Source organism: Diabrotica virgifera, chromosome 2 (assembly GCF_917563875.1).
Source record: "Diabrotica virgifera virgifera chromosome 2, PGI_DIABVI_V3a".
Taxonomy (NCBI): domain Eukaryota; kingdom Metazoa; phylum Arthropoda; class Insecta; order Coleoptera; family Chrysomelidae; genus Diabrotica; species Diabrotica virgifera.
The window spans coordinates 148,375,796-148,389,504 of NC_065444.1; positions in this window are offsets into that span (position 1 = coordinate 148,375,796).

Below are 13,709 nucleotides of genomic sequence, written 5' to 3' on the forward strand. Positions count from 1 at the left end.
GGGCCTATGGAGGTACCGGTAAAGCAAGACATGGTGTTACCACTGAAGAAAAGCGAGATTTACTCGCACTTCCCGATGACTATTCACTGGCCCATACCATCCCGGCCAGTATCAAAGACGCACGAGGGTTGGCATCCGCCTTCCGAATGAAGTTTGGTCGAGTTGCAGAACTTCAATGCCAACTGCCAGCTCCTGGCAAAGCATTGAAACTCCAAGATGCATCACGTTACCTATTCTATCTGGTAACAAAAGACACTGTCCATGACCAACCTACCTACCAAGATGTATGGGATGCATTAATTCAATTGAGAGAGCACGTGTTGGAGTCCGACGTGCAAAAGTTAGCCATGCCAAAGTTAGAATGCAGCCAATTAGACTGGAGAGTTATCCGAAATATGGTAGAAGAAATTTTCCAAGACACCGAGGTCCAGGTGTTAGTCTGTTGCAATCCGCATAGTTACTGGTGCGGAGAGAAGACCGTCCCCTGTCACTTTTATACAACTGGGAGTTGTAAAAGAGGGTCCAGTTGCAGATACCAGCATCCAGTTCCAGTCCCGACAAGGTTCCAGGAGGAACCATCTTTTGAGGAGGGGGCAATGTCACGGTCCCAGGCCGGCCCTGTCAACGCCAGAACTTTCTGGCGCCGAAGTGTCTGAAACCCTGTTCGTCGGCGAGACAGCTGTTTACGAACGTATCGGCATATCTAGAAGGTCACCTAATACACCTTTCTTTTGTTGCTTTGTAAATAATACATATCTTTCGATTTTTTCTGGAAATCAGTAGATTAATTTTTATAACTATATAAAGAGACATTTTTGAAATTAGAGTTAGTTATAAATTTGTAGTCGTCGGTCGAGTAACATTTTTCGATGTTCGGACGCGAAATAAATGTAAATGTAAATGGTACATATTAGACATTTAGATAAATTGTTGTTTTAGTGTAATCTTTAATAAAGCCGTGGTTATTTTGTAACGAATAAAAATAATGTAGTATTTTAATGTTAAGTTTGTAAATTAGTGTTATTAAAGGATATAAATTCAGTGTTTTTTATTTCTTTAAGTGTAAGTTATTAAAAATAAATAAAGTCAATTAAATTAAACTTAGTGCCTAAAAACATAAACAATAAAATAGTAGAGTCAACCACGTAAAAAGACAATCGCGTAACAATATAATTAAAAACTCTACTAAAGTTAATGATGATTCTCAACCAATTCAGTTTATTAATTGTACTATTACTAATTTTAATGTTTTTAACAAATAAAGTTGTTCATTAAAAATCTTAAATTAATTAATTTGTCGTAGATAAAGTAGAGTATACAACGAGTCAATAATGATGGCTCTCATTCCCTCGGAATGTTACTCCCTCGCCGCTAACGCGGCTCGGTTCGTAAATATTCCTCGGGAATAATAGCCATCATTATTGACTCGTGGTATAATCTACTATTGTGCCCTTATTTTAAAAATTATAAAAAATGCCGGAACAGGTCAACTTGTAAATTTAAATGTGCGCTTTACAAACATAGATTTAAATAATTACACTTTTATAAAAAAGAACTTTTTTATAGAAAACCTTTTTATTATTTATAGGAGAGAATATAAAATAATTTAGCGATATAAAATGCTTAAAATTACAAAAAATACACTGTAACAAAAAGTACTTTTTATAATATCACGGTTTTGTTATTGTATATTATATGACACAACATGTTTGAAAAGAATAATTAACTTAGAAAATATGAATTTGTAGTAGGTGTATTTTGTTATTTATAATTATGATTCCAAAAATTACACTAGGATAAAATATTACTTTTTATAATACCACGGTTATTTAAAATAGTATATATAATTTTAAGTATATAAATTTTTAATTATTTATTAAAACAATTTAAAAAAAGATACGCAACAATCGGGTTCCAACTCGGGACCTCTCGAGCTGCAGTCTAATGCCACTGAGCCACCATCAAGTTTTATGTAGCAGATATCGATTTATTAACGTACTTTAAAATATCATTGCATTAGGCACATTTTTAAAATAGTTTGAAATTTAAAAAGAATCGATTTATCCATACAGTGTGATTGGTTAGTGGGGTAAAGCTCTGTAGATTTGTTATAGTCATAGATAGTAATAAAAGTTAATAACAAAAATTGTAACTTTGATTATAGATTGATAGTCAGTAATCGTAAATTTTCAGTTTTAGACAATTCAGTCATGGCTTACTTAAAATTTGGAAAGATTTAGACCCGTAATTATTCATAATTTTGCTCTGAAAAATGAAAATATCTCGAAAACTAATAACTTTACACATAGGCAATGTTAGGTATATAAAAATTAAAGTATGGTAATGGTACTTTTCGATGATATAAAATACAGGGTGTTCTATTTAAAATTACTGAGAAAATAATTTACTTGCACTTTGACTCACCCTGTATTCAATATAAAGAAAATTAGCAATATCAATCATTTACGAAAATTTTGACAATAAGTAAAACAATATGACGTCAATAAACCATTGTCCTTGTGCTTACTTTTATTTATACAGGGAGTTGAACTTGTTACGATTTTCATATAAAATTGGTTATAACTTTGTAAATACCCTGTATAACATACCAAACCTTTATATTTTTATAATGGAAAAGTTATGAAGAGTTCGAATATAAAATAAAATACAGGGTGTACTATTTAAAAAAAAACATAAGTTTGGTCTGCCACTATGTTATCGACAACCCTGTAACATTCTAACTAATTTTTTAATGTGCAGCTCAAAGTTCGCTACAATTTTTGATATTAAGTTTTATCGCTATACATTACTATAACGGATCTACGGAGCTTTACCCCACTAATTAATCACCCTGTATAATAGCAGTTAAATATTGCATTGTTAGCTAGTTCTGAGCTTTTCTGAAAATTTCAGGTGCCTACGTAGCCTAGAACTATTTTTAAAATGGATTACAAAATTTGCGAAGTCCGTGACATGTTACACCGACCAAGCCAAGTATATAAAAAGGTTTTAATAATATTCAATAGTTTTCACAAATAAAATATGAAATTAATATGACATATAAAGTAACGCCATCTATTAAAAGTAAACATTAATGGAGTAAACTAGTAGCGTCATTTTTTGTATAAAGCAGCGGCGAAATAACAAGAACCAACACTGCATTATTTTATTAACGCAGCCGGTTGCGGTTTCTGTCGTTGTAATATGGTCTTTCAACCAATTATGAGATATATCAGATTTTTATCAACATCCTAAGTGCTCTTAACTTTGTTGCAAACGCACGCTAAACACAGTTGCTGGAAATAATATATAGTGTAGTTTAAACTCCGAGGTCCAGATTATAATTCCAAACATTATACTAGTATAAAAAAGTACTTTTTATAACACCACGGGTATTTAAATGGCATATATAATAATTAACTTAGAAAGTATGAATTTTAAATATATTGACTTTTAATTATGTATTAAAAAAAATAAAAAAAGGTAAGATTTGAACTCAGGACCACTAAATCTCCAGCCTAACGTTCTACCACTGAGCTATCAGGACCCGATGTATTATGTTACGTTAAAATGGAATTTAAATGTCATAGCATTAGTCACATTTTTAAAATAGTTTGGAATTTAAAAAAAATTCATTTATCCATACAATAGCAAGTAATGGTTTTTCAACCAAATATGAAATATATCAGATTTTTATTAACATCCTAAGTGCTCTTAACTTTATTACAAACACACGCTAAACAAAATTACTCGAAATAACATAGTGTAGTTGTTTACCTTCGAGTTCAAGATTATTTTCCAAAAATTACACTAGTATAAAAAAGTACTTTTTGTAATACCACGGTTGTTTACAATGGCATAATAAAATAATTAACTTATAAAATATGAATTTTAAGTATATTAAGTTTTAATTATGCATTAAAAAAATAAAAAGAGGTAAGTGAGAGGTAGGATTTGAACTCACGACCAGTAGATCACCGAACTAACGCTCAACCACAGAGCTATCGGCCCTTGACGTTTTGAATTACATTAAAATAGAATTCAAATGTCATAGTTAATATAAAATGTCATAAAAATCACATTTTTAAAACAGTTTGAAATTTAAAAAAGAATCCATTTATCCATACAATAGCAGTTAAATATTGCATTGTTAGTCAGCTCTTAGCTATCCTGAAAATTTCAAGTACCTAGTTAGTCTAGAACTATTGTTAAAATGGATTACAAAATTTGCGGAGTCCGTGACACCAACCAAGCCAAGTATATAAAAAGGTTTTAATTTACCATACACTGTAATTTCAAAATTTCACCCTGTATTATTCATAATACACCATACATGATATGGGTCGTTGAAATCAGGCCGATAAGTAGCTTTTAATAATATAAAAATATATAGGATGTTCCATTAAAAATAAAGCTTTATGAACTATACCAGGCTTGCGTGAATCACCCTGTTTAAATTTAAATTTAGGTTTAAAAAGCCTACATTTATATATAAAAATGAACGGGTTTCAGCGTTTTTTAAAAATTTTTAAAACAAGGACAGAAATAATTCTATTCCATAAGTGCCTTCCACCCTATATATAATACATGTACTGACGATGAAATAAAGGTAACAATCAAATTGTAATGTGTTAAATGATAAAAAAGTTAAAGCTGCGATAGTCGTGAAGCCCACCAGTTATATTTTTTTATTACTTAAGTTCTCTTATTCATTAATTATATTTATGATCACACCTCCTAAGGACTACTCAAATCTAACTGAATATAATATTTTTGATAAAAGTGTAACAAATTATAAGTAAAATTCACCTTAAACACAAAAATAAACAGTGTTTACTATACTGCCGTGCTAGGCCCAAAGGCGGTAACTAACATTTGAAAAAATGGTGGCAAAATCGATTTCAAAATTGAATGCTACAATTTTGGCCCGTTAGGGATTTATGGACTAGCTAATAAATTTAATGCATGGATATATACCCCAGTTTATCAAGGGAACCATTAATTACATTTTAAAACAAAGTTTTATATAAAAAGAGGTAACGTTTTATCAAAACTTACTATAATACTAAGCCTATTAGCGGTATGTGGTTTACAGTTGTGATTGATATGAAATAAAAAGCTTTTCTGTGTATTAAAGTTTATTAAATTGAAAGATTTAAAGTACTATTAAATGTTATTATTTTGTTGAGCCACGATATGACAACAACAAATTTCCAATATTTAGTTGTCGTTATATCTGTTTTCTTTCAAGAATCAATAAATACATATTGGTTCATTAATAATAATGTTCCATTTGTCCATTTGTGATTCAATATAGACAATTAAATAGACAACCGAACAACATACCTTGTGTCTGGTACATACCGAAAAACCTATTTAGTATTACAATGATATTACCCCATAATTAACATTTTTTATAAAATCTTTTATAGTGCGTCTAATAATTTATGCGAAACTGTACTTATACTAGGAAAAAACAGAATCCCTTCAGATTGTTATCTGCTGATGTTAAGCGTTTTAAAGAATTCTTGAACTGTGAATGTGATTGTAAACCATACTTTGCACTTTCTATTTTCAGTTATTATATTCTTAGCGACAAAGGTTCGCTATTTATTTACGACATGTTATTATAGCGCTTTAACATTTTTATGATAGCCGGCACCTACCCTTATATTATTATGCATTGTTATATTATTGGGTATTTCACAATATCATATTGGGTATTAAAATACCATTATTTAATGTAATTAGGGCAAATTTTAACATTTTATTAGTTGTATTGTACAAACTAGTTATATGTTATGATTAAAATATGATCACATTGTCTTTTACCTAATTATAATAGCATTGCATAACTAGACTACTAGATATTGTCTAGTTAAACAATGATAATAGCTTGTATTTAAACAAAAAAAAAAATGCAATAAATGGGACTGCTAATCCCATGTACGACCAACAAAGGGTTAATTAAAAAAAACTTTAAGTATGAAACAAACCTTGCGCCTGTACAGGCTGAACAAATTTTTTTTTCACCTCTTGTAATTAATTTACAATAAATTGTCCTCTTTCTATAATATTGTCTTCAGTGGTTTCACCTCGTGTTTCACAACTCTTACTCGACTCTACTTGATTTTCTAAAAAAAAAAACAAAATATTTTAAGTCTCTTTTTCTAAAAATGCTTGTGGACAGCGTGTGGATATATTATTAAGTTTTTAAAACCTAATTAAAAAAAAGGAATATTTTTAAATGTGTAGATCTCTTACTGCCTAATTCAAAATATAAATCATCCACTTGGAGCAGAGTCATATTGTTTAGGACAACATAATTGGTTAATCCTTGAAACACTATAAACAAAAATGAAAATACATTTCAATAGATATAATAATCTCGAAAAGTTCTCATCATCCTCGCTAATTATTTGTTATAATAACACAACTGTTTTAACTAACACAATAATTTAACCTTGTAAAGTTAGGCCGAATTTACTTCGTAATACTAAGGCGATTTGGCGGTTTCTAAATGTAGGCGTAGCATTCTTTAAAGTAGATTAGCGGTAAGTACAATATGCTAAGGTATATGGACGGCAACTCTAGCAGATACCGTCAAAACGCCATAGTATTTAACATTTACCGCCCAATGGCTTAGTATTTTAACTGGAAAGTGTAGATACCGCTAACAAAATTGCAATTTTATTTAAAATATAATGCTTTTACAACTCCAAAGACTTTATAAATATATACTAAATATCCTATTCTACCTAAAAATACAAAAATCTCATTTTCGATAAAAAAATCAGTTACCGCCTTTGGGCTTAGCACGGCCACAGTATATAGAGGTTCCACAGTAAAACCACTCCTCTGTCGGCGCTTTGATCTCAAGAAGTAATACCGGCAGTAGTGGTGGATGCGGGTTTTCCCTGTTAAAATCCGTACGTTTCTATGCGACTAGCAATGCGAGAGTGGGGCAAAAGCGACTAAGAACACTGCGCGGTCGCCATGCGCGACTACAGATTTTACTTCCAATTTTTCGGAGAGTGGTTCTACTGTCCCTCTTTATACTGTGGCACGGCAGTATACGAGAACACTGAATATAATGCTGATCTACTCACAGAGTGACGTAGCTACGTTGGCCCCGCCTACCTGCTCCATGTCATATCTTCTGTTATTGTATCATGCATAAATAGCTTATAAATCAGCGCTATGTCTTTAAATTTTTGCAAGTAAGGGGGCCAGCTCAAGAGGGGTAAACTTTTAATTTAATTACCTTTTGTAAAATTGCACAATAGATAAAAATGTTTCCGAAAAATCAATATTTTTCAGCAAACAACAGAACCAAAAATGCAACAGCTTGGCTAACCATATCTTTCTTTAATAAAAATATTGTTAGGCAAAAGAAAAAGTTTCCCCATCTCTGCTCTAGGTCATGTTTATGTCTCAAGTTTAGACCGCCTCTAGACCGGCTAAAGAAAATCGTTCAATATGGTCTAAAAGGCTTAAAGAGGATAGGTACCTACTGCATGTCTATGTTGAGGAACAACCCAGTTCCTCGAAGACGATATTCCGTTTCACTAAAGCCGGCCACGCATGATACTGCGGCGTCGTTTAGTTTTGTCGAATTCCACTATGTAATTGACAAACATTTTGATCTTGTGTGACTGTGTATCTGTTACCGGTCAAACCCGATTTCAGGACGAACTAGTTTGGCCTAGGTCAAACTAGTTTGTCCTAAGCGCGTTAGGATAAATTGGTATGACCTAGGGCCTAGGCCAAACTAGTTTGTCCTAGGCCAAACTAGTTTATCCTGATATAAATACACCCACTTCAGGCCAAACTAATTTGCCCTAGGCCAAACTAGTTTATCCTGCTATAAAGACGCACGCTTCAGTCCAAACTAATTTATCCTGAAGTATAGATATGGTTTTATATCAGGATAAACTAGTTTAGCCTCTTATTCTTCTTCTTATGCAATCCATTAATGGATGTTCGCGATCACGTTTAACCACTTTTCTTTATCCCTTGCAGTATGTATTAGGTCTCCTATGTTTTTTAGTCTACGGAGCCATGACATTTTCTTCCTGTCCACTCCTCTTCTTCCTTCGATCTTTCCTTTAATTAAGGTTTGCAGAAACTGGTATCTTTCATTTCTAATTAGGTGCCCCAGGTATGCCGTTTTTCTCTGTTGAATTGTGCACATCAGTTGTCGTTCTGTACCAATTCTTCTCAGGATTTCTTCATTTGTTATTCTTGCGGTCCAGGGAACTTTAAGGATTCGTCTAGATCATCTCAAATGCCTCTAGCTTATTCATTGTGTTTATTTTTAAAGTCCATCCTTCCATGCCATATAGGGGCACCGACCATATATATCATTTTGTGAATCTTAGTCTTAGGTTTAGGTCAAAGTCACAGTTCGTAAAGACGTTTCTGAATTTCATGAATGCACTTCTGGCTCTTTTTATCCGACATTTAATTTCCATATCCGACATCCAGTCTTCACATAGCCAGGTTCCCAAGTACTTAAACTTTCTTACGCGCTCTACATCTTGGTTGTTATATGCTAGTCTTGAATTTTGTTGTTGACATAATTGACGGCTGATTATAAGGAACTTGGTATTTTTTATGTTGATGCTAAATTCCATGTTCTCGCTGTGCTCTCCAATTTTATTAAGAAGGCTTTGGAGGTCTTCTATATTGTCTGCTATTAAGACCGAGTCATCCGCATGTCGTATATTATTGACCCAGGTACCATTTACTTTGATGCCGCTTTCGCATTCTTCAAGAGCTTCCTGGAAGATACTTTGTGAATATAGATTGAACAGTAGTGGGGAGAGAATGCATCCCTGTCTTACACCTCTGAGAATTTTTTGAGCGTGCGTTGTTTCATTATCCACCTTGACGACAGCTGTTTGATTCCAGTAAAGGGCCTCTATTCAACGAATTTCTTTTTGATCTATGTCGAGTTGTTTTAGTATATGTACGAGTTTATGATGTTGTACTCGATCGAAGGCTTTTTCATAATGTATAAAATACATCATTACATATTTCCTTTGATCGTAGCAGTTCTGAGCTAGCACTTGGGTTGCAACTAGTGCTTCCCTGGTACCCAGGCCTTTTCGAACTCCAAATTGTGAGCAACCAATAACCTTATCGCATTTTGTGGAAATTCTGTAGTGAAGAACTTTGAGGAATATTTTTAAAGAATGGCTTATCAGACTTAACAGTCGGTGCTCTTGACACTTTGTTGCGTTGTTCCTTTTTGGCAAAGGGATAAAGATAGATACAAGCCATTGGACAGGGAATTTTCCTTTTTTATAGATTTGGTTGAAAAATCTTTGGAGTATCGTAATTCCCTCTTCATCTAACAATCTGAGTAACTTAATAGGAATTTGATCAGGTCCAACTGCTTTCCCGTCTTTCGAGGTATTTATTGCTCTAGTAATTTCTTCAATTGTGATCTCGGGACCAGATAGGTTGTTAATATCTATCACTTGTTCCTGAACAACTTCTATCTCAGGCCTCTCGTCTGCAAAGAGATTTTTGATGTATTTTTCCCATATGAATTTCCTCTCTCTATCATCTTGTGCCATTTTTCCTTGTTCATTTTCTAAGTTAGAAAACTTTTTTCTGTTTATTCCAGCTACCTCCTTTAGTTTCTTATGTAGATTTTGGTCATTATGTTGTTTTTGTAACTGTTCCATTTCCTCACACTGTTTCTTTAGCCACTTATTTTTTGCCGTTCTTATCTCTCTTCTTATGCGTTGTTGTTGTTCTCGATATTTGTCTCGGTTCCCTTGGTTTCTATGTTTTATTCTTTCTTCGAACATTGCCAGGATTTCGTCAGTCATCCAACTTTTCTTTTGTATTTTTTGTTTATAACCTAATTCTTTTTTAACTGTATCCGTCATTGTTTCCTCTATGGCTCTCCATGTGTTATCCATATTAACTTCTCTTTCTAGTTCTACTTTTGTATTCTTTGTTAGTTCTTTGTTTAATTTCATACTTAATTTTCTTCTGGTATTCTCATCTTTAAGTTTAGCATAGTCTATTGTTGGTTCTGGTTTGCGTCTCCTCATATTAGTGATTTTTATTTTTATTTCTGCTAAGAGAAGGACATGGTCTGATGGAACATCGGCGCCAGGGTATGTACAAGTTCTAGTTATTGATGATCCAAATCTTTTGTTAACCATTATGTAATCGATCTGGTTTCTAATCGATCTGGTTTCAAAATATACTCTCGGGGCGGTCCGCTGGGGCTTTCCATGTATATAAGCGTCTAGATGGTAGCTTGAACCAGGTATTAGATATTTTCATATCTTCCTCTTGGCAAAATTGATATAGTCGTTCGCCTCGGTCATTTCTCTCTCCCAGGCCGTACGAGCCTATTAAATCGTCGTCTCTACCTCTTCCTATCTTGGCATTAAAGTCGCCCATTTTGAGGTTTACTTCATGTCTCTTAACGTTACTAAGCAGTTGTTTAAATTCTGCGTAGAACACTTCTATATCTTCTTCTGTTGAGTCCGATATTGGGGCATAAACCTGAATTATGTTGATATTGACTGGACAGGCTTTCAGTTTGAGTAAGGCCATACGGTCTGAGAGTGGGAAGAACTGTATTACCGATGCAGATAATTTGCTCGTGATTATTATACCTACTCCCTTTCTGTGGTTTTTATCCTGGTTTCCAGAATAGTACATAACTGCCCCTTCGACAGCACACCTTCCTACATCTGGCCACCATGTTTCTGCTATCCCCAAGACATCTATCTTCAATCTCTTTACTTCTTGGATTACGTTAGTCAGCTTCCCAGCTTCATACAAACTTTGCACGTTCCATGTTCCGATCTTCATTTTACTTCGTAAGTTCAATTGGGTTAGGCTTTTATCATTTAACTGTATTCCCCCCAAAGATTCGATTGGGGAACTGTTTGTAACTCCGGAAATTTTATAATTAAATGACGTTGTACACTTTTCCTTTTAGCCCATCTTGAAGAATTTGAAAGGAGAATAGGAGAAGAATTGTAATTTGTTGCCATAATTTTTTAATGTTTAATGTAAGATAGATTTTTATTTCATATACTGGTTCATAACTTTTTCCCTAATACATGTTCAATTAATAGATGAAATCAGTATAAATTTATTTAACCATTGGAGACACAAAAAAGGAAACCACACCTATATACAGTCCAGATCCAGCCCAAGTTTATTCATTGGTCCTATTCGAACCGCATATAAGAAAAATAACGAGAAGCCGACTTTTAGCCGTTGAAGTTAAAAGGTTAGAACTTATATTCCTTTTCTTATATCCACTTTCTTGTTGAATAAGAATTGACTCACACTTGTTATTTTTCGAATTTGTACTTTGGATATAATTAAATTAAAAATTTCGGCGTCTAGTTATTCGCCAGTGTTATAAAATTTAATTATATTTAATTTTCCTTTTTAATTGAAAATTTCGGCGTCTAATGATTCGCCAGTGTCACAAAATTTATTCACATTTCTTTGCTTTATTTTATTGATCGATTATTTGATATTTAAGGCCACAGTGTCTAATCATTCATGGTCCAAGAGCTGTGAGACATTTTTGAGTAGGTATTTTAGGCAAGCTGAAAATTTTTCAGGTGACTCTTCCATAATAGCCTAATACAAAAATGCCGGTCTGGCTGGAGGGTAGCGGTTATTTTCCCCAAAAATCCCCCCCAAAGTTAAAAAAAGGGTAAAAATTGTTATTACAAAAAATATCATTGACGTGACTTTAAAGTAAATTTAAATATTCAAATATTAGGAAAATAAACAAGCCAGGCGATTTGAGGGCGATTTTAGCTCTGCAAGATACTTGCATGGGCGTCCCAGGATTATTTTCAGGGGATGCATATTAACTTCAGAAGATTTTATCTGAATCTGTACATACTATTAACATGTATAAAATATACAACTATACATGCATAGCTATGTATATTCCTTCTGGACAGGGAGGTACAATTGTTATTTTGACAGGGTATTTTTTAATATTAAAAATAAATATTCTAAAAAATGCAGCTTTTTGGTGAAATTTTCCAACTGCCATGTGATCAAACAAATTACGGGTTCATATAAATGAAAAGCGCTATAGGTAAGCAGCAGTGTGAGAAAGAGCGTATACCGATAGCTGTTTGCGTCCTCTGTTCTAGCGAAGTGAGTCCGTTCGCTCGAGAAAAATCACGTGACCTGGTGATACCCATGTTGTTGTGCCTCGAAACGTTAGAGTAATTGTTATATATTATAGTTTTTTAAGTAACTTTTCCTTAATTAAAGGAAAATAATACGTACTATACAATAGATTTTGCAAATATGATAGGAAATGACAAATTTATTATTATAAATATATAGGTAGAAAATTATAAAACTATAAACTAAATAAATTCTGTGTCCGAATCTTGTACTTCTTCTTCAAACTCCTCATCTGAGCTTAAATATTCATTCTTTTCTTCTTCGTCAGACTCCCCTCGAGACTCAGATTATTCTTCTACATGAACTGTAGATAGTTGTAATATGCATTTAGAATTTATTAAAAATTAATTACTGATTAATTAATTGATTTGCTACGTATTCTCTGTCATTTTGTACGGAGTTGAAGCCTGCACAACCACGGGCGCATCTGAAGAAAGACTTGCCATTGTTGAGATGTGGTGTTATCGAATAATGTAAAAAAATAATGTACACAACACGTAACAAACGCGAAAACATTAAGAAAGATGAAAATTAGACAAGAAATACTCAACACTATGAAGGAAAAAAATGAGCTACTTTGGTCATATACTAAGAAATAAAAAACCTGATGTGATTGGTTATATAAGGAAAAGTATTAAGTATTGGTTTTAAAAGAAAGAATACGTAGCAACTCAATTAATTAATCACTAATAATCTTTTAATTAACTCTAAATACATATTATAACTATTTACAGATTAGGTAGAAGACGAATCTGAGTCTTGAGGGGAGTCTAACAAAGAAAAAGAGAATGAATATTTAAGCTCAGATGAGGAGTTTGAAGAAGAAGTACAAGACACAGAATTAATTTAGTCTATAGTTTAATACTTTTCTACCTATATATTTATAATAATACATTTGTTTTTTTTTCTATCATATTTGCAAAATCTACAGTGATGAGCGCGCTAATAACCGGCAAAACAGCTCAAAAGATGGAAAACATAATACATCTCGAAACAAAAAGAGATGAAACTCTTTTTGTTTCGCAATGTGTTATGTTTTCAACCTTTTGAGCTATTTTGCCGGTTATTAGCTTGCTCATCACTGTATTGTATAGTACGTATTATTTTCCTTTAATTAAGAAAAAGTTACAACAACATGGTTATCGCTAGGTCACGTGATTTTTCTCGAGCGAACGGACTCGCTCAGTTAGAACAGAGGACGCAAACAGCTATCGGTATACGCTCTTTCTCACAATGGTGCTTACCTATAGCGCTTTTCATTTATATGCACCCGTAATTTGTTTGATCACATGGCAGTTGGAAAATTTCACCAAAAAAAACCTGTCTTTTTTAGAATATTTATTTTTAATATTAAAAAATACCCTGTCAAAATAACAATTGCACCTCCCTGCCCGGAAGGAGTGTACATAGCTATGCATGTATAGTTGTATATTTTATACTCGTTAATAGTATGTACAGATTCAGATGAAATCTTGTGAAGTTCAGATGCATCCCCTGAAAATAAT